The 22,350-nt window shown below is 41.5% G+C and overlaps 1 protein-coding gene across 1 annotated transcript in view; it reads left to right on the top strand.

The window, feature by feature from the left end:
• The window catches only part of me1 (malic enzyme 1, NADP(+)-dependent, cytosolic), a 97,229-nt gene that overhangs the window by 42,723 nt on the left and 32,156 nt on the right, over nucleotides 1-22,350 (top strand). The window lies entirely within an intron of this gene.

The following is a 22,350-nucleotide window of genomic DNA, read 5'->3' as shown; positions in this document are numbered from 1 at the left end:
TTTTATATAACGCTTTTCTAGTTTTCCGACCACTCAAAGCTCTTTACACTACATGTCAGCATTCACACACACATTCATATACTGATGGCAGAGGCTGCTAAGGTGCCAACTTTGCCCATCAGGATCTAATCTAAATATTCATTCACACACCAAAGGCTAGGCCTTCGGGAGCAATTTGGGGTTAAGTGTCTTGCTCAAGGACACATCGACATGTGACCCGGAGCAGCCGGGGAGCGAACCACCGAGCTTCTGATTGGTGGACGACCTGCTCTACCCTCTGAGCCACAGCGGCTCTGTACTACTGTACTATACTACTGTCGTGGCAACTTTACTAAGGAACCCCACGCACGCAATTACATTGAGTGCATTTCCATCCACCTGTTTTTATGCACATTTTCAATTTGTGCATTAAAAAACCTGTGAAGAAATGCAGAAAATACAAAGACTTGACAAGACACTTGGCTGAGGTGGAAAAGTTGGTGTATCAATAACAATGAGATGCAACAAAGGGCAATGGTTTCTTGCTGATTTCTTGCTAGCTGGGCTGGGTATACTCTGCATATGTTTCCTGACGGAAATTTCAATCTTAACAAGTTCATGTGTTTACGTAATGTTAGTTGGGTTTAATTATTACACAGAACTTCTGTGGCCAGCTGTGGCCGGAGGCATTGTGTTTTCGGGTTGTCCGTCCGTCCGTCCACCCGTACGCACAGTATGCCTGTACGTCCGTTAGGGATGTCCATAATTAACCGTTTAACCGCTAACCGACATTAAACATTTTAACCGATTAACACTATCGGTTAAAACGGTTAAAAGAAATGTTAATAATTAACTCGAAAGCTGAGCGGCTCAGAGGAGCGGCTCGTCACTTTAAGGAGAAAAGCTGGTACACCTTAACAGCCCATTTTAAGAGGCGGAGCCAGAGTTGCGGGATACAGGAAGTCGGCTCCGGTCTCTGGCTCGCTTGAGCGGAGGAGTTGTAGTTTCGTAGCATTTATTCACCGACAAATAAACTGTAAATACACTGCTACACCTACGTTCACAGCTAGAACGCCACCAACAACCTCACACTCACCGCCAACACACACACACACTGTCTGTTGGTAACTTGCTAAAGTTACGCAGACTACATGTGCAGCGGCGAGCACGAAGCCTCCGGCAATGCTAGAGCTGCTAACGTAGCACAAATACACACACTGTTGGACACTTGCTAAAGTTATGCCGGGCAGACAAAGTATCGTTACTCCGGGCAGACACACAGCTGACAACCTGCTAAACTAAACTAAATGTGCGGTGGAGACTTTTACTGGGGAAGTGGCTGCATGTCCGCGACACTACACGCAGCATCTTAGCTGCTGAGTTAACGCTCCCAGAGGGGTGAACTGAGGACTCCCGTCAACCAATATCTGTTGTGCTCCTGCAGCTGGTACACCGCTGCATGCGAGGCACAAATCTTGTCGGTTAATGGTTAATAATCGGTTAACGAGGGTCGGTTACCGGTTAAGAATTTATTTCAAAATGAGCATCCCTAACGTCCGTCCATCCAGTCCATTCTCATGAACACGATTTCTCAGGAATGCTTGGAGGGAATTTCTTCAAATTTGGCACAAAATGACCACTTGGACTGATTAGATTTTGGTGGTCAAAGGTCAAGGTTACTGTGACCTCCTGTCCGTTCCATTCTCTTGATTTCTCAGGAACACCTTGAGCGAATTTCTTCAAATTTGGTACAAACGTCCACTTGGATTCAAATGTCTAACAGGATGAAGTGATGATGAAGTGATGACATTTTGGACAGACATGGATGTAAACTGCAACTTCACTGGCTGGCGGAGACATACAACCACAAGGCAGTATCACTAGTTTTCCCCAGAGCTGTCAAAACTGAAAGTAGTGTTTTGAGTCTGAAAATCTTCCACATTTACATTTGGCGGGGCCGTACAGCTGATCGCGATCAACTCTTTACCCAAAAACATCTCTGCTTATACTGTCAGTGAATGCGTTCAGTTAGACTTGGCCACCACATTTTTTTGATTTGGCTTTAAAATGAACAGGTTGACACGCAAACAGACGGCTTTTTTGGCTAGTCAGTTTTGGCAGGAATTCTCAGTACTTTTTTGGGGCGTTGTTTTGCCTGAGGCTCCATGAAATGATTTGATGTATTACAATGAAATCAAAAGCTCAAGGACTCTTAAAGCACTATGTTGGAATTGGTCTTTGATGTTATCAGATCTGAACCACATTTGGAGGTTGCGGTAGCCCTTTCAGCCGGAGTTTGGTTAGACAGCTCAGCTCGAGGCAAACCGCCGTAAGCTGTAGAAATCAGTTTGGGGTTCACCTTGAGAGGATCTGGCTCTGCTCCTCGCAGACGGGCGTTTCATTGGTTTCCTCTCCTCGTCTACTGTAAACACACTTTCACTCTCTGTCTCTCACACACACACACACACCTTTCTGCTAGTATCTGTTTCCCCTCAAGTAGGTTCATCAGGTCCAAGTCTCTCATTATCTGACGGCAACACTCCCTAAGCAGTTTCTAATAGATATTGAGTAGATAGGGCTTTCATTCTCAGGCATGTATTCAGGGCCGCGCTGTGTTTTTGCTTGGCCCTGCCTCCCTGCATTTAACCTTACTCAGTGTTGGGTTTGTTTTTACTCTAATAATACTGATAGGAGAAAGACCACCCTAGTCAACTGTCCGTGGCATGCTCTTACACTCACTTAGTGCTGTTAGCGATCATCACTGACTCATTTAATGACCTAACAGGACGTCAACAATCCCCCGCAGCAACCCTCAGTGGTTAGCTGTTGTTGGTAGTCAGCAGGCATTTCACTAGAGGTGATGGATATTGGCTGAATTTTCAACAAACAAGCTACATTTTGACAATTAGCATGATTAAACCATACTAAAACAACATTGGTAACTATGGTATGGTATCAGAAATATGTGAGTCACAGCATTTTCCCCTGTCGTGCATCTACTCTTCAGCAGTGCCAGGATTTTCTAAACACTTTATTCAATGATGGTTTTATTTATCTTACCACCATGAATGCTTTTGTTAAGCTGGGAAACCCCATTTTTTCCTCGTTCTGTCCCAGCAGTTTTATTACAAATGCCTACCCTGGGTACAATTAAAAATAACCCAAGGTTTCCCAAGCACATAACTTTGTTTTCCACCAGCTCCCCGTTTCCCCATCCCTGCAGAACTATGTGGAAAATATTCCTAGCATGCTTCCTTTCCTCTCACACTGAGCTGGCTGGAGGAGTCATTTTATACACTCCCTGGATCTCACAGCACAGTGGGCCAGGACCTGCTGCCAGAGGGCCCAGGGGCTGGGAGTCGGGCCTCTAGGAAATGTGCATCAGAGGGGTCAGTTAGCAGAATACACCGGGGACACGGCCGACTGTCTCTGACAGGTGTCGGTTTTCAGCCAGACTGTTTTTCTCTGCTCACCGTACCTGAGCTGAGACCAGAGGAGTCTGTTTATTGGACCTGTCTGTTGTCTTTATGTTTTTATCCATGCTGGTGAGGAGGCTCTAGGGATGGCAGTGTCAGTCAGTCTGTCCACCTCTTTGGTCCAGACTGAAATATGTCAGCAAGATTTGCCATAAGATTTACAGACTTTCATGGCCCCCAGAGGATGAAGCTTACCCACTTTGTTGAACCCTGACTGAAAAGTCAGGGATCAACCCCATGAAGTTGACATTTCAGCTTTTTATTGAAATGCTTCAACAACTATTGGGCGGATTACTATGAAATTTGGTACAGATAGACACTGTGCCCAGAGCATTCATCCATAATGACTTTAGTGATCTCCTGAATTTTCATCTAGCGCCACCAGCAGGTCAAAACTTATCCTGTGAAATATGTACTGAATGGATTGGCACAAAATTGGGTTCAGATATTCATGGATCCCAGACGATGCATCGTAATGACTTTAGGTTGTCATTTTGTGGGTTTGAGTGGAATATATCGACAAATATTGGAGGGATTGGCAGTAAATTTGGTACAGAAATCAATGCCCCTCTCAGGATGAATTTGAATACTTATCCCTTAACTTTTCGTCTAGTGCCATCATCAATTTTGAGATGTCTTTGGTTTATGACTAAATACCTGCAAAGCTAACGACATTCAGCCTCAGCTGTACTTTGTGCTTAGTGCTAATTAGCAAATGTTAGCATGCTAAATTAGGATGCTTAATGTAGTGAACATAATACCTGCTAAACATCAGCTTGTAAGCATCGTCATTGTGAGCATGTTAGCATGCCGATATTAGCATTTAGCTAACAGCACCCTCACCGACCCGCTGGCGTGGCTGTAGACGCTTCGTCCTGTATCAGCTCATGTCTCTAATCTCTGCCAGGTGTGTCAGAAACATAATAATATTTTATATTCAATCTAAATCCAGTGCACGTGGCATTTTACTCACCAGTATCCTGTAATGGATTACTGATGCCACTGTTCATGTGTGTGTGCATGCGTGTCTTCCAGTGAGACCACCACAGCAGCAGATTAGGTCTCTAATCACTGGCTCTCAGGTATAAAGACTTTTCTGTGTGGAAGCAGCAGCCTCTCCTTGTCTTGCCTGACTTTACCAGCTAATCTGCTTCATGAAGACTAAACACTCCGACACCAGGCTCTGTACCAGAGGCCAAAAGGTCAAGCCCCATTAGGTGTCAAAACAGGGCTGATTCACTGATCTTTTAGATGGGGCAGAGGCAGGAAGCGGAGCTGGAAAAAAGGAACACATTCACCTCATCGGGAGATTAGTGGACATGCTTACTTTTATCGGTTTGTAAGCTCATGAGCGGACACAGTGTTTAGCAGAGAAAGTTGGTCTGTCTCCATCACACAAAGTTTGTTTCTGTTTTCACCATAAATGCGGGTTGTGTACTTTGTTTGACAGCTGAAAGTACTCGGTTGTGATAAATGATAATGTTCTGTAGCGGAAAAATTATCCCAAGTATTGCATGAAAGTAATGAGGTTTACTTCACGTCTCTGTGGTGCACTGCTACTGGAGTGTCTAAATAAACTTGTAATAGGCCCTTTTAAAGTAGGAGTCCACTTGTTCAAAGAGCTCTTAAGGTAAGTGAGACAAACCAATCCATCTTGCTGATGGAGATAGATGAGCATTGGTAGCCCATTAGTGGAAGACCTGGATAAGGGTCAAGTGTCAGCGACTGTGCTACTACAGCTGTCTGTCAGGAGCTGGAATGTAAGACAAGGCATTCTTAAACTCCCTAGAGATACGGTAAGGTAAAGACCAGATGCTTTGTTTTTCTTCTGCTATTTCTACTGTATATAGGCCATGGGTCCTACTGCCTGAATAACTGAGAATAAAATATATACATCTATTTGATATGAACTGATAATTTCATGTTGTAAAGGGGCTGTAACAAAAAATTAGGGCTGTCAATCGAAAAATAGTTAATCGCGATTAATCTCAAATTTTGTATCTGTTCAAAATGTACCTTAAAGGGAGATTTGTCAAGTATTTAATCCTCTTATCAACATGGGAGTGGGCAAATATGCTACTTTATACAAATGTATGTATATATTTATCATTGTAAATCAGTTAACAACACAAAACAATAACAAATATTGTCCAGAAACCCTCACAGGTACTGCATTTAGCATAAAAATATATGCTCAAATCATAACATGGCAAACTGCAGCCCAACAGGCAACAACAGCTGTCAGTGTGTCAGTGTGCTGACTTGACTATGACTTGCCCCAAAACTGCATGTGATTATCATAAAGTGGGCATGTCTGTAAAGGGGAGACTCGTAGGTACCCATAGAACCCATTTTCATTCACATATCTTGAGGTCAGAGGTCAAGGGACCCCTTTGAAAATGGCCTTGCTAGTTTTTCCTCGCCAAGATTTAGTTTTGAGCGTTATTTAACCTACTTCCACGTTATTATGGCGTTAACTTTGACAACACTACTAAAAATTCATGGGATTTGCTGACAATAAATATAAAGATACATTTTCTGTCTGAAATGATGCACAACTTAGCAACTGCCAGGCCTATTTCTCACCTCAAATTTCTACAAAACTTTTTGACCAGTGGACCGAATGAATGAGTGAAATTTGACAACATTCCCAGAATAGCCGCCATTTAAAAAAAAAAATCTGAGGATAGCTTGGTGATTGGCCCGTTTGTCTGTGAAGTTGTGATGTTCTTTGAGGGAGAACACCTCCAAAGTAATATCCATATCCCTAACAAATGCAAATGCTTATTGAGCCTTGCCAAACCACAAAGTGCAAAGTCTAATACGTAGGAAGGCTTGCACAAAATGAACAAATTGTCATCAACCTGTATCAACATGATTATATTAATATGTATAATGTATGTATCAGGCCGTAGTATATCTGTGTAGGGTAATAAAGTATGAAAGCACACAGAATTAAAGTGCTATTTGATTCCCTGTCCACTACATAAAAGATGTAATGTAATATAACCTGAATAGAGCCACGATTCTGTCTTGTAAGGCTGGACTTTGAACCAGAGGGTGAGCTGGTTATAAAGGCCTAATGAAAGGCGTCAGCTGAAGCTGCCTCGGCCACCTCTGAAGTGGCACATGCTGGATGATGGAGCGTTCCAACCTTGCAGATTAGGGGCTTCTGAGCTGTGATCTCACCCCGTTCAGGCCCACACACAGAGAAACTATTTCATTTGGACTGATGAGCATCCAGGGCAATCAGAAAATAACCTTGGCCCCTCTGGGTCGTTAATCCACACATGATTATTGAACCGCGATGACTTGCTTAAAACCATGAATAAGAAACAACCACTCATTCCCCATAACCCCATAACCCCAGTCCAGAGAGACTTTGTGTCCCGATTATGACTGATTGCATGACTTTTGCTGATGTTATTTGTTTACCGCATTTTTTCTCTTTGGTAGACCATGAGAGAGAAGCTCAGAAGTCTGTAGTCTGTGTTTAACGGCAGAAGCAATGGAGAAGAAGGGAGGAGAGAAATGGTTTGGAATTACACTGACCTCATGAGGAACGTGGCAAACATTTGGGATTAATTCCACCCCGGACTTTGAGGACCTTGTATAACAATGTAGAGCTCATGTCCGAGGACGTTTTGGAGCCAGTAAAAGCAAAGAAGCTTTAGGGCACAGTAGACCATAACTCCAGTTTTCCTGCAGTATCCCTTGGTATAATAAATTAATGCATCTGCTAATACCCAACATAAATCCACGACAGTGTTGCAGTTTACTATGTAAACATGGAAAGAAATCAAACTAAATATATGTTTTGAATAACTGTCTACACAACTAAAACCTGGCTGAATTGTCTGTGACCTGCAGCACCGGGAGCAGTGCTAATTCAAACTGCCATAACTTTCCGTGACTTAGAGCGGTGTGGCATGGCTGTAGAGCAAGGTGGTTGGATTTGGCTCTTTATAGGAGAAAATCCATTTTGTTCCATTGTGTCTCTAAGAAACAACCATGAAATCATTGCAAACATATTCATGTAGGTTTTTGGTCGGGCTAAAGGCTGTCAGCCTAAAAGCCTGTCTGGCAGTCTCTGTCCCTGTCTCGCCTCACCTTGGAGATGTTTGGCCTCAGTGAGACGCTGGTTGGTCAGGATCCAGTCAGGGTCTGTGAACACTGGTTGTCAGGTCCCAGACTTCATCAACTGACCTGCTGTCACTCAAGTTCAGATCATAAATTTGGGTAACTGCTATAAACATTACATAAACCCTGAGAATGGTCCAGGCAGCTGCTAGGGTATGGTGTCAATGCAGAGGTTTATTGAAGCAACATAAAGCACACTAACATCATCATCTTTTTCACATCCCTGCTTCTCTTTCTGACTACTGTGGGATTGTTTTTAAGTCCAACTGAAATTACATTGGATATCTAGTGTAGCAGATATGTCTGCTATAGGAGATCATATGTGCATAAAGCAGTAACGTCGGCATTATATCGGTCACACTGACTTACAGCCAGACGGCAGCCTGCTACACAACACAACACAACACAACACAACACAAGAGCCACACACTTTGAACAACATCCCACATTAGCTTTCCTGCTAATGTAGCCTTCTTACCTGATTTACAACCAAGGACACACGTCTTGTCCTGCATCTTAGTTTGTTGAAATAGCAACCAAACAAAAGTTCACTGCTAACATCAGCTTGTAGGTTAGATAATTAACTGGTCAACTAAAGCACATTATACAGAATGTAAACGTACCTGCAAATGTCACTTTGGTCCGTTTAGATGCTGGCGTGGTCCTCACTCTTCAGTACCACAGCTAATAGAACACAGTCTGCCCATGGCGCTGTAAGCTACAGAGCTTGGGAGACTAATTTATAGCCTATTGAAAGAATCCTAAAATGTAGTTTTCAAAATCTGATTAGGTATAGTTATGTTTGCATGAATATTCATGAAGGTATAATATAATATTTTGTAGGGAGGTTGTCTTGCTACAAGTCTTTAGTGTGTTTCTTCGATTAGAATTGTTTTCACATTTGAAAATGTTTGCATGAAAATCCATCTTGTCAGGCTGTAAATTATGAGTTTGTGTCCACAGTGGTTCGGACCAATCGGTGTCCAGTGAAGAGCTTCTGGCAGCTATGGGCGTGGCTTACTGTAGGGGTGTGTGACGCGACATGGGCGACTGTTAGTTAAAAAACCACAATGGCGGCTCCTGAAGAGGTTAGCGTAGATGACCAGTTAGAGTATTTCTTCAGTGAAAGGAGAGCAAAGAGCGGCATTGAAGGCCTTTTTTCTCGATGGAAAATATGTTTTTCGCTCTTCTCCCGACTGCCTTTGGCAACAGTTTGATTGACAGATGGTTCATCCAATCACTTACCAAGTATTTTTTTAAAGTGCCTGCCCTTTTCCAAACAGTTTCCAATGACGGCTTCTCAGATGGTTCTGTGTAACAAACCATCTAGTGTGTTAGGTTATGGCAGGTTGGTTAACCCAAGAGACTCTTGTGTTACAAATAAAATTGCCTTGCTCTTCCTAATGCCCTTCTAACCTGTTTACCTCCTATAGTACAGGCAGAAAAGGTAACAAGACTACTGACAATTAGCCTTTTGACGTCTCCTGTCTTTTTCTGTGACAGTTGCCTTGCAGGTCATAGTGGTTGGCCAAGAGTCTCAGGCTGCGAGCCGTCATCAAATACGTACACTGACACGCCCCTCTAGAGGATGACACAAAAACGAACATTTCTAATAATTCCCCGAAGACCTTTTTTTTCTTTCTTTTTAATAATGTGATTTCAGTTTGACTTTTGATGAATTAATATAAGACTCTCCTTCCCCACCAACGGCAAAATTACAGAGCACAGCACTCTGTTTGGCTGCAATCCCCACACCGTCTCCACTGGTTACATTTTGTTGTGCGGTAGTAATATTTCACCAGCCCACACTGGAAAAAAACGACTCTCTGATCATCCCATGATCTGATACTCTGAGTGAATCACACTCAGCCTGGTTTTCAGTTTTAATGTGAATCCCTAAAGTGTTTGAGCAGCATGCAGCAGAAAATTCATCCAGCATATGTCACACAAGTTGGCAACAAGGGTATATCCTCTCTAATGGCTTTAATGTGAATTTCACAGCATAAGAGGAACAAATATAGAATGACAAAAGAGTTGAGTACATAAGGATATTCAGCCTAAACTTAAAGTGGTTGTAGCTTTCAGCTCTCTGCCTTGAGAAACTGTGGTAGAACCATAAAACCTAGAAGTGGGAGAGGTCGGTGAGTTAAATACGATGCCTTATGGAATAACCCTATATTCACAAATGTTGGCCACTTCCACCACTTTGTACGTATATGCTCTGTATGCTTTAACGATGTTATCTTTTCTGCACAATTACTTCTTCAGGGACCCTATAAATCCTCAAACAGACTGAAAATTGAAATAAAACTATATAATTTCTTTATTACACCTGTCAAGGCTGAAATGTGCGCGTATTGCTCAGGTGCCAAAGCACATGTTGGAGGTGGCTTTTCAAGTGCTGGTGTAGGAGGGTTGCCAACTTCTCAGCAGAGTCGTTTCACGCTGCCGGCCTCATTCCTGTGTGACTCGTAGCAGCCAGATGGGTATGTGTGATGTAATACAGCGCATGTATGTTACTCTGTGCTGCGTCACTGGCCGGCTCTCCTGGGAGCTTCGCCTGCGGGCGATTGTGGAGCATTTCAACTCCAAAAAGGCAGATAACCACAGGTTCCCGTTAATTGTATAATGGACATTTGTGTTGTGATATTTAAACAAACCATTCATCAACAAGGAAATAAAATCTTCTAGTCTACGAGACCGGGCTCTAGAGAAAGCTCCAGCCAGCTCAGAGCGGTCTGTGAGAGTGACTGCTCGGCTGGCGAGGTAGCGACCCCGGCAGGCTCTAGCTAGCTGTCACAGTGGTTTGTGGAGCTGAAAACGTTGGAGGAAATGTTCGATTTGCCATCTAATATCGTAAAGCTGCCATTATTCAAAATCTACACTGTTGATTTATCGCCTCAAAAATTTTCAGAAGTGAATTTAGTGATGAAATAGCTACGAAAAATGTAAAAAAAAACAACATGCTGTTTTTGTCTGTTGTTGTTGTTGTGACCATAGCCTGTACCGTTCCAGCGCTTTGCATTGTGGGATACAGTAGGCGAGTTAGACTGGTCCGATGCATACTGGAGATTTTTTCCAACGACATCCAGGTATTTTTGGCAAACTGTAGACGTTGCTTTTGTTTGCATACTGCACCCTACATGTCGAATTTTGGCCAGTACGTTCTACCAGCATAATATGTGGTTTTGAATACAGCCAGTGTGAGGAGAGCAGCGGTGCAACCGTAACTTTAGATGAACTGATTTCCAGCCACAACAGTTCCAAAATCCCCAACTCTCCATCAGTGAAAAAAAAACGGGGAGGGATTCCCTCACACTCAGGGGTTTTATCACAAGATTATTGGGCATGAAAGATGGAGCTAAAGGACATAGTTTACATTTAAGTGTCACATGTGGAAAGATAAACATTACATCTCAGGTCTGCTGAATTGTACGCATACAGTACAAACCACTACCATCCTTTGTGGAAAAATGCCTCAATAATTTGTTGAATCCAGCTTTGTTTCCCTCTGGATTGAATGGAAACTATAAGCCAAAATTTCCCCGAGTCACAGTCCAACCTTTTTTGGCACGTTGTAATCTGCAATCTCCGGCGTTCTCGGGTGTAAAGCTCATATTTTTTGGCCTAATGGAATGTGGCAAAAATTAGAAGAAACAAAAAGCAACACCAGTCTAATCAGATCCAAACTGCTGCCACCACTTGGTACTCTGATGGAACACAGTTACGGCCTGATGAAGCTGTTTGGACTGTGTGGATTAGTGAAGATGATGGAGCTTGACAGTTTGTAGTCACTGAGCCCAAATAACCATCTGATTTTACTGTAGTCTGTTTTTCCAGGTGTGGCGCTTCATGCTGCAGCTCCAGATGCAATTGTGTTTTTCTTTGTAACCAAAACTTACCATGGGAGCGAGGGGGCCGTGCAGGGAGACTTCACACAGTACATCAACTTATGGAGAAAAGCATGTCCTCTCAAGGAGTGGTAAATTAAAATACAGTATGGGTGACTTTAACCACCAGTTTGTGAACATCATACTGCAGGCCAAAATCACCTCTATGTCCAGATGGATTTATTTATTGCTGTCTTTGCATTTTTGTGTTATACACCAATGTTCACATCACCATCACCTGTCTGCCACATTGCTGGCCATTACAACAGAAATCAGACCTTTTTTATATATAGTCCTCATTGGAAGGAAACAGTACTGCAATCGTACCATAACCTGTTTTGTTTTTTTAAAAACAACTACTTGCTTAAGGTTGGGAAACATTTATCTCCATGGTTAAACTTGTTTTAAGGAATAGTTGACATTTTAAGAAATGCGCAAAAATCCGGGGGAAACGGCTAGTTTGGTAACAAAATCTGTCTACCAGAACCTCTTAAACTCAATATTTAACACATCATATTTTCTTTAGTTTAATCCAAACACAATCAGAAATGGATATACAGTATTAGCCAGGCTGGCTGTTTACTTGTGCTTCCACTCTTTATGCTAAGCTAAGCTAAGCTAATTGCCTCTTGGCTGCAGCTCAACATTATTTCTAAGTAAAGAAATTCTTCTTAAGTTCCCTAACCTTTAACAAGTAGTATTTAAAACCATAACCTTTCCATAACCAAATTGTTTTTTTTTTTTGTGGTTTTGCCTAAATCTAATCAAACCTTAATCAAAGTTGCGGCAGATTAGAAATTGTTTATGTGTGGGATTTTACAAAATATGTATTTAGATTGGAGGACTTGACATCTTATGGGGAAATTCAAGAAATTAAAAAAAAAACATGAACTCAGTAGCCATAAATATGGAAGCGTGATGATTTACAATCTTAGCAGACCAGTGAAACCTGTGTCTGAAACTGGGTCGGCCTCATGTTGACACGGGACACTCCCCACTGACTATAAGAGCCAAGTCAACAGATCACACATTAATCACCATCCATACTGCACCAGTTTCATATCTGCACTTAGATAAGACCATACTTCTGAAAATGGTATGAGGCCTACATGCCTGCTAATATCTCCTCTAACGGCTCCTCTTCTTCTTAACCTCCCCTCTGCTCAGTTAATGGATGTGGTAAGAAAGAAAGCGCTAAAAGCTAATTTCTCTCTGTTTTGACAGCTCCATCTGCTCTCAGCTTGGCCTTGGCTGTGAACACTTTTAGCCCCGTCATGCTTTTGGCCCGAGCTTAGAAACCGAAAACTTGAAGGTATCCATCTGCGCTCGAGGGCTGTGTGATATGTGGAATCAATCAAAAGGCTGTAAACATTTTCTACAAATATAATTTTTATTCAATTTCAACACAACCTTCTGCAAGGGAAGACTAAAATCAGAGATAATAGAGATTAGTCAGTGCCTGTGATTGTGGACTAATATACTTTCATACTTATTTTCAAAGGGAAAACGACAGCAGTATGCTAACAATGTCGATGGATCTAATAAAACAAGTTATATTATGCACAGTATATTAATCACAATATGTATGCTTCATACACACATAAGCGTAAAGCATGCCATCTACATCATTTCAGAGCTATTTAGGACATATTCCAGCATGCATAATACAGTAGGACAGTACATCAAAATCATATTTAGTTTGATTTTTGTTTCGCCATTTTTTATCACAGCATAAAGAAGCAAAAACATCTGTTCTTTAACATGTGCCTGATGGACTTAAACCCTTTTGAATAGTTTAAAGTTGCAGAATATTAACTTCTTATCCATTAAGATTTCGGTAGGCTTTGTAATTATGATTAAATAAATTATTGTGAGGAATCAAATTCCACTGTGCAATGAGACTAAAACACACAATAGGCTTATTTGGCACTGGGTTCAGAAGTTAAGATGTGCTTATTTTTCCGTGTTTTAATACATTAAAGCGCTCCAGTATAGTTTGTTCCATCTGCAAATTTTGCACTTTTATGAAAGTGTATATGTTATTTAGAATAGGAACGACAGGAGGTTGTCTGGATTTTAGTTTCCACGGAGAGTATGCATGGTTTCAGTGACATGACCATTAATAAACACACCATAGATCTTCGGATAAATTGACCATCTGGCTGTTATGGATGATCTCACAGCGAGATGATTGGTTCTGGTGGTGTCGTAGACCAACTCTAGCCTGACCTGTGACCACTCTATAGGAATGGGATCTGACCCCAGGTGATTTTCCCTTTTTCACTCTCTTTGATCTGTTTTCATTACGCGAGACTTGACCTCTCCCCCTGGCATCCTGAACATTCGCTTTGATTTAACCCTCAGCGTTACATCAGTGAGAGCCACAGCTCCAGTTTCCCTGTTAAGAGTTGAAAATGTCGCCTACAGGGCAGTTGCATATTAACACGGCGCACATTCTTCTTGCATGTCCGATGGTAGAATTTCTGAAAAGCTTCCCTTTAAAAAAAAAAAGATGGATTATGACGACAAAATAAATGTAGAATGAATCAAACAAATGAATAACTTGTGTTAATGAAGTAGTAATAATTATGAACATTGTAATCATCACATTATTTTTAATGGAATGGAATGAATTGTAGCATATGTGTGTCAATATGGGAGCACCAAGCTCAGCACAGCAGTGAGTTTGGAGTGATACTATATTTTAAGAACCGTACCAATATCCCATCAGTAATTTCTTTGTAAATATGATTTTATCGAGACTGCCTTCCCAAGAAAAATGACAGCATCAGTCGGTTCAGCAAGTGCCTGAAAGCGACATATGTTTACATTCAAGTGACAAAGCCCTCTAGTAGCTGTAGGATTAGTTTTTTTTAAACTATGACTATGATCATCCAATAGCCTTGCCTGCGTGGTTTGTAACCATGATGATGAAGGTCCTGAAACCTTAAAAAAGTATTAATTTTAATTCAAACCATGATGTTTCTAACCCAATGGTCTACCTCTAGGTCTGAAAAGTGAAAAAAGTGCCTTAAACTTGCATTCTGTCTAACAGCCAGCAGGGGGCGACTCCTCTGGTTGCAAAAAGAAGTCTGATTGTATAGAAGTCAATGAGAAAATGAGCCTACTTCTCACTTGATTTATTACCTCAGTAAACATTGTAAACATGAGTTTATGGTCTCAATCGCTAGTTTCAAGTCTTCTTCAATACAGCATGATGTTCATTTAGTAAATTATGGTCCTATTTAGAGTCAAATAGACCATAAAGCAGGGTATGCTTTAGGGCGGGGCTACCCTTTGATTGACAGGTCGCTACCACGGCGTTGTCCGGTCTGGGAGTTGTCCGTGTTTTTGTCTTTAAACTTTAACCTTTCGAAGTGTTCATGAAAGTTAATTGAAATATTTTGGTTGCCTCAAAATGACTTATTTTGGTTGTACACTCCTGGTTGCAAAAAAGCAAGATGGTGACGGGCAAAATGGCGAACTCGAGGCTTCAAAACGGCTTTCCACAAACCAATGGGTGACGTCATGGTGACTACGTCCACTTCTTATATACAGTCTATGTTTCTAACCTTAACAAAGTCGTCATTGTAACCCCAAAACATGATTGTTCCCTAAACCTAACCAAACCTTAACCATCGCTAACTAAATAAAGCTCATTCTCCAGGGTGGGCTCGTACCGAATATTGTATTCAGTTTCTCCAAAATAAGACATTTATCCAGGTTAATGGATTACTTGAGTATTCCAGATAATTACAAAATGTGAAGGCCTGCTGGATCATCTTGCAACCTAATTATATGGTCATGAGAGCATAAAACACAGTAAATTGAATTGATATTTTATTGTAGAATATAATGGTTTTGGCCTCTAACTTGGTGTTATATAGTACATGAATTATCTCCTCTAAACTATAAGCCATGAAGAATTGGAAACTCTGAAAGCATTTCCCCATCTGTGCTATAGTGGACACTAGCAGCTCGTCTGCCATCAACCCAGACATGCCTGAAACTGAATACACATTTTTCTGTGAATGTTAAAGAGAATACAATGGGCCGTAAATCATTGTCATCCAACCAGTGCTCAATGATTTTACGATATTCTCTTAACCTGTCTCATATTGTCAATGATCTATATGTCTGTTTTTCATGAAAGGATGACCTATTTGAATTGTAGGGGATATAAAGTTTTCTTGTATATGTATTATGCGATCCGGTCCTGACCATTGTTGCTAACGCAGAGAAGCAACATTTGTAAATAAACCCACTACATCTGCTCCTCGCAACAGTTTGCTGGCCGAGGCAAAACAAATTGCTTTTGAATGTGCAACCCACACGGAACGTCATTGGCATGCCCCAAATGTCAGGACTTGTGTGAATAGGGGGAATGAATGGAAAACCTGGTTGCAAGAGGGCTGAAACTCCTCTAATAGCCAGCAGGGTTCATCAGGTCTGTGCCTCTGATTCCTTTAGCAGGGCCTTTGTGCTGGAACAGGCTTTTTTTGCCTTTTCTTGCCACTTGAGTTATGCAAGGCTGGCTGAGAGAGAGAGGCTGGATATCCACAGCAATCGTCTGGACACCCGACTGTCTCTCATTCACCCCCACAGTATAGACGACGAGTCTTTGAAACCCCAGAACCCCACACTGTCTGGTTGCTATTTGCATCACCTGCAGGTTGCCTGTGTAAAAGATTCCGTGCCTTTTTTTATGTTTTGCCTCAGCGTGTTACCCGAAGTGATGAAAGGCCGATCAGATTGGCTAAACTGTGTTCATTTTGGCTGCAAATTCTCCAGAGTTCCCCCTCTTCTTCAAGTCTGGACAAGCTTCAAGAGGGAAGATTAGTTGCTGTGTGGAAGCCCGGCCTGATTTTCAGTGGGCTGCAGTGGAATGAGGTGGGGGTGGGTTATGGTTTTCCGAGGCCAGGGACTGGAACTGGTTCTTGTTTGTGTAAAAAAGAGAGGAGGCAACGTGTTGAATACTTGTAATGTGATGGAATCCTGTCAAAGTGTGAGCGTGCCATGGAAGGTGGGAGGCAGAAGAAGAAGAAGAGTGCATTGTCTTTGGAGAGTCATACTGTATGGAGAGAGGAGGGTGTGAAGGGAAAGGAAAGAGAAGGGACTGGAAAGAGAATTCCTGCCCGTCACATTTCATTTCCAAGTGATGAGAGCTGTGTGTTGGAACAAAAATGACTGGGTACAGTCGCTGCTAAGATGAGAATAAATACACCCCTCGGACTTCCTACAAAAAGATTGAACAAACAGAGAACCGAAGGCTTACGTGTGCTCAGACAGAGATGGAGAGATGGATTATTGGCTGGATAATTGTGGTTGTTGCGCTGATGCTAAATTATTCACCCACATCCCTTTGTCGTTTCTCTTTCTTTTTTTTCTTTTTGTGTTTACAGAGCTCTTTTTCTTTCTTTTCCTTTTCCCAGAGGTCTGTTGCATATTTAGTTTCTTTGACGGTCATCTTTTCCATTGCAATTAGTTATTTTTAAAATGGGCAGAGTTTGCGTCAGCTCAGGCTGCACCATGAACATGGGTATTGATTGGCACTGCCAGACCTCCAGTTCTCACTGACTTTTCTTCTTCTCCCTTATTCCCTTATTGGTTTAGTCAGATGTTTGGCTGCAGTGTGTTATTCGTGATGCCAACAGCTTCACTCCTTTGGCTTCACGTACTTAATTGCTTTGGAAATGATCTGTATGAACAAAATCAAGGGTGTAATCTCAGTAATAGGACTTGACTTGCTCTCCTGTTATATATAGATACTTACAGGTAACTTACAGTTTGTGCATTAACTGAAATAAAACTGTGAAATATGCATGTGACGAAATCTCCTCTCTTTCCATGGAAAGCCATTAACTTATTAAATCCCACTCAGTAAAGGAAGCAGGAAAGTTGAAACCAGCGGTCTCATTGCTTAAGTATTGTGCTGTCAGTCCTTTTTCTACAGCTTGTGGTCAGATACCACATCCAGTCATAGAAATTACTCTGTCTCCTTATGAGTGTGCTGTATGTCTGTGTGCATGTGTTGGTGTGCTGGGCTGCCTCACTCGATGCTGTGCTGATCCTCAGAGGATACTCTACCTGATGTACTCACCTGATATCATGACAGACAGACCAATTTATTCGATTGGATTGTAATGTATTAACAAATTGGCATTTGACATGCATTACAAATTAAAACATGGAGTCAGTCCCTAAATGATGTTTGTCCTGAGATGACATGTGTTGTTTACCGTGACGGAGATGTAACCATGTCTTGGTGAAATCTCTGTCATGGTAAACATGGTTACCAACACTCCAACTGTGGCCAGTGACGAGCTGAAGTCTCAAATCCCTCCATGTTTCTGTTTGTCCCTGCTCTGGTTGCTTGGAAACCGAGGTGTAATCAAAGTGTTGATGATTTTTCTGCATGGTATTAACTACATGCAGTATGCAGCAGCCCAGTCAGTGTTGGGGGAGCTACTTTGGAACTGCAGGTGGTGAAGCCATACTTGCCAACCTTGAGACCTCAAAAAAATTGAGTTTCAGAGAGTTTGTTTCCTGCATTCTGGTGACTTTTAAAGACAACAAACAAAATACAAAATAAATAAATACAAAATAATAAATACACTCCAGCAGCATTTTTATGTTAAATACGCTTACTTCTAATTTTACTTTTAATTCTCAGGAAAGAAAACTGAATAATTTGCCCGTCTGGCGTGAACTTGTGTGTGAATCTCTGGTATAAGCTAATATTCATCCGTTTTTATTCATTCATTCATTGTTTTTGCCCCTGCTTGAGTATTTCTTTCTCTTAGTACTCTCCATTTCTCTCTCCTTCTGTCACTCACTAAAGGCCCTTTCAGACACAAAGCGACAACAGCACCACTGCACTCTGAAGCACATTATTTCTAATGGCAAGCGCCACTCCACGATGGCTTTTCTCTGTGTCGAGCAAAGCCCAACTTTGGGTGCTGCAAGCTGTGTCGCAAGCATCTGTCTTCCGCCGGGAAACAACACTTGTTGTAGCTCTATAGTCGTCCGGGTGGAAACAGTAGGGCTTATACATGCTGTACAGGGCCAGAACAGGTTGAGATAAGGGGAAAAAAATATGAAAATGTATCATAAATCGGAAGGAATACAGGAGGATTGAAAAATGGGAGTCTCCTGGGAAAATCGGGAGGGTTGGCAAATATTGGTGAAGCTACAAGTTACCCTTCATTGGCAGCAGTTAGCAACACTACAGTTTTGCAGAAAGTACCAAGCTACATCATTTACAAGGGGACTGCCCATTGTCCATTGCTCCGAAAATACACTCTCCCTGCAACAAACAGAAGCACATGGCTAATTATTATGCAGAATGACGTCATCGGACTTTCCCGATGTTTTTTCCTACTGGCGAAGGCAGCCTCATATTACTCGGTGCCTTGAATGCCTTGAGTTGGTTGGATTGGTTAGGTTTAGACATGAGGAGTGAGATTAGTTAGATTCATGCCTTCGCCATGGTAGGAAAAACATTTTTGTGACCAGGAAGGTCCTATGACATCATTTTGCATAATAATTAGTAGGGCTGGGACGATACACCTAACTCCCGATTCGATACTATCACCATACTTGGGTGCAGATTCGAAATGTATTGTGATTTTTAAGTATTTGAATTCTACAAGTACTGTGATTCGATATTGCAATTTTTGTTAACTTTTTTAACACTAGACCATGGGTAAAAAGTTGGATACATACACTTCTATGGACTTTTACTTTGGAAAATATCAAAATTAATCCAGTAAAAATTTTTGATTTTCAGCATGTATGTAGTCAGAGATGTACTGAAGTCAAATATATCACTTGTGGTCAGGCATTATTTATTAAATTTTTTGCAGCAACCCAAAAATCAAAGAATAAAGACATTTCCCTCACAAATTAGTGGTATTTTAAGGGACATGTAATGTTTTATACTTCTGGTGAATATATATATATATATATATATAAAAAGAATCGCGATATATAAGTAAATATATATTTTTTTTCTCACTCCTAATAATTAGCCACGTGCTTTTGTTCGGGATAACGGGCTGTCAGGACATTTTATTGGACTATTGGGGTTTCGGAATGATAGGTCGTCGGAACCCACGGATTGAACCATTTACAAGCTACTCAGAAAAAGTAGCTTCAAGGGATAGATCAGGTGTTTTGAAATGGGGTTGTATGAGGTACTTATCCATAGTAGGTGTAATATTTACAGTAGATGACGGTCGGCACGCCCCCATTTTGGACAAACAGACACCGGAGCAAAGCAATACAGTGCTGTTGACTGGGATGGCAGAAAAACGTATTAAGCCAACTAAAAGAAAAGCTCACCTAAAAAGATAAATATCTGTTTAAATATAACTGGGGAACTGAATTCATTAGACTTCGTCTGATTGTAGATCCAGTTTGTCAAATGTAGTGCTGGACTGATGAATGAAAAATGACTTTTACTGTTTATCCAAATAAAAATATCTCTGTCTTTTGACACACATCAAAACCTGTGGTTTATTATTGTGTTTTTAACTCTTCGTCCTTGTTTGTTAGCGACCATTTGAACCCAGACCGAGTGGCGAGTTGATTCATCTATTCTAATAAGATTCTAAATGTTAATCTCTTGTTATTGGCAGCTGCATGTTTTTGTTTCTGTGAAAGCCCGTTGAACTTCCCGGCCTTAATAAAATGATATCTCAAATATCCCGGCAGCTGGTCTGGCAGAAAGATCCAGTGTGTTAATTTTGGAGTGATGCTGCTGTTTGAACCTGTTTTTAAAAGCCATGGATCTCCACGAGGGACCTCTCCCGCTGTATAGAGGGGTCTCTTTTTCTGGCAGTCAGACTGTATCTTGGATATCACTCTGCTTTTATATACCATAAGTTTCATACTGTGCTGGAAGTTACAGTATTTTTTCAGTTCATGTTTGCAGAACTAGCTCATTTTGTGCATGCACAAAACTTTCTGTTGAGGACTTCAGTATTCATGTCAATGCTAATTGAATGTGTGTGTGTGTGTGTGTGTGTGTGTGTGTGCAGCACTACTACAATCCGTGAGAGTGACATGGGATTACATCACTCAGAGAGCTAAATGTGTCTCACTGTCTCTCCGTGTGAGAGACTTTTGGTGTACAGTTACGGTCATACCCCCATCTGAGAGGCATGCGGTTTCACATGGCTTGCGTAACCTTTTATTGTTGCATAACCTTTAAGATACAGTTTGTCAACGATGTCAAACAGCGCCGGGTGAATGAGAAAGGTATTAGTAACAGATTTCTGGGGTCAATGGCAGCTCCAGCAGGCTGATGGCCCAAACAGAAGAGATGGATGAACTAGGCTATACTGTACGTCCTAGTGGTATTTCTCAGTACATTTTGATGAATCTAAGATTGAATACAATGCAAACAAAGCACTGTAGTTTGATTTATTAGAGTATGCACCCATTGGACCGCGTAAATATGCGTAGGCTCAAAAGCTACGGCGTAACCTTTCAATGCACAATAAATGCACCTTAAGGCGCATAACCCCTGGTGAAGGGTTACAGGTAGATATTGCTTCGTACCAAAGGAAATCCTGGTACAGCACATTTACTGGACCTGAGAGATGATTTTGGTGCCCGGATGACAAATAGAAAAATAAAGCCTAAAAAAACTGTTACTTAATCCACTAATAAACTTTGAATATTGTTTTATTTTCTTGACCGTGAAGGATCTAATTATAAAGCGATTAATCTCTGTCTGTCAGCGTGTTATTCGCATTTCAAATTTGGTGCAATTTGGACATGCGTCACGTTCAATATTAATTAACTTTGAATAAACAAGCGATGTTCAGCAACGGTGGCGGGTCTTCAGGGCTCTGCAGACTCGGTCCAGCATGTCGTCCACAGCGGGCAGTCCGCGGCTCATTGACTGCCGTTCACTTTTGCAGTTGGATCGTGGATAATATCCTGCTAACGCTACAAGGATGCTGGGTAACGATACAACTGACCTTTTCGTTACTATTGCAACTCATTGTCTAAGTTTTTGCCAAACTTACTTATAACGTCACCATCTGCAAAATACCTCCACTCAGTAATTCCATGCTCTACTTTATGAACTCAGTGGTAATGTCAAAGCAAGCGACTAGTACGCCTATTTGGAAATGAATACCTCCGCTAAGTGTATTTCACTGATGACGCAGCCAGTAGGCTACTACTTGCGCAACTTGGTTGTGTTTTTCCCCCGTGAGTAGGACCTTATTTCCCCGTCGTAAGACTTTATACTAACGTATAACACTAATAACTTTACCGCCAGCAAGATACGAATGCTAATTAAATCCATGTTCTACTTTATAACTGCGGTGATTATGTCAGAGCAAGCGACTAATACGCCTATATGGAAATTACCTTCGCTAAGTTTAATTCACAGATGTTTCTGACCGCGGGTAACTGCGACCTGAGTGTGTTTTTAAAACACACCCAAGTCTTTTTTCCTGTGAACCAGAGTATATTTCACTGGTGTTTCTGACCGCGAGTAGCAGCGACTTGGGTGTGTGAGGCAACTATGTCATGGCAGGTGTATTGCTCTGGACCCAAGGAAGCGCAGTGTTGGGTGTGAAGTTGTTTGTGTTAGCGGTTCTTGAGAAAGCTGCAAGCAGCGATACCACAGGCCAAGAATCCAGGTCATTCTGAACAGGCATGTTTTGAACGGGCACTGCACTAGTGCTATAAATTCTGGTATGGGAAGACATACACTGTTTCTCACTTTTCCAAATTACAGTTACATTTGCTCTCTGTCAAAGTGACATTTCAGATGCTTTTACAAAACCTCAACAATTGTTTATTTTTTTTGTGGATAAATTGAAGTTACACACAGTAACAAAACA

Source organism: Sebastes fasciatus, chromosome 12 (assembly GCF_043250625.1).
Source record: "Sebastes fasciatus isolate fSebFas1 chromosome 12, fSebFas1.pri, whole genome shotgun sequence".
NCBI classification, from domain to species: Eukaryota; Metazoa; Chordata; class Actinopteri; order Perciformes; family Sebastidae; genus Sebastes; species Sebastes fasciatus.
The sequence above is the reverse complement of the archived record's forward strand: the minus strand, read 5'-3'. Positions and strand labels throughout refer to the sequence as shown.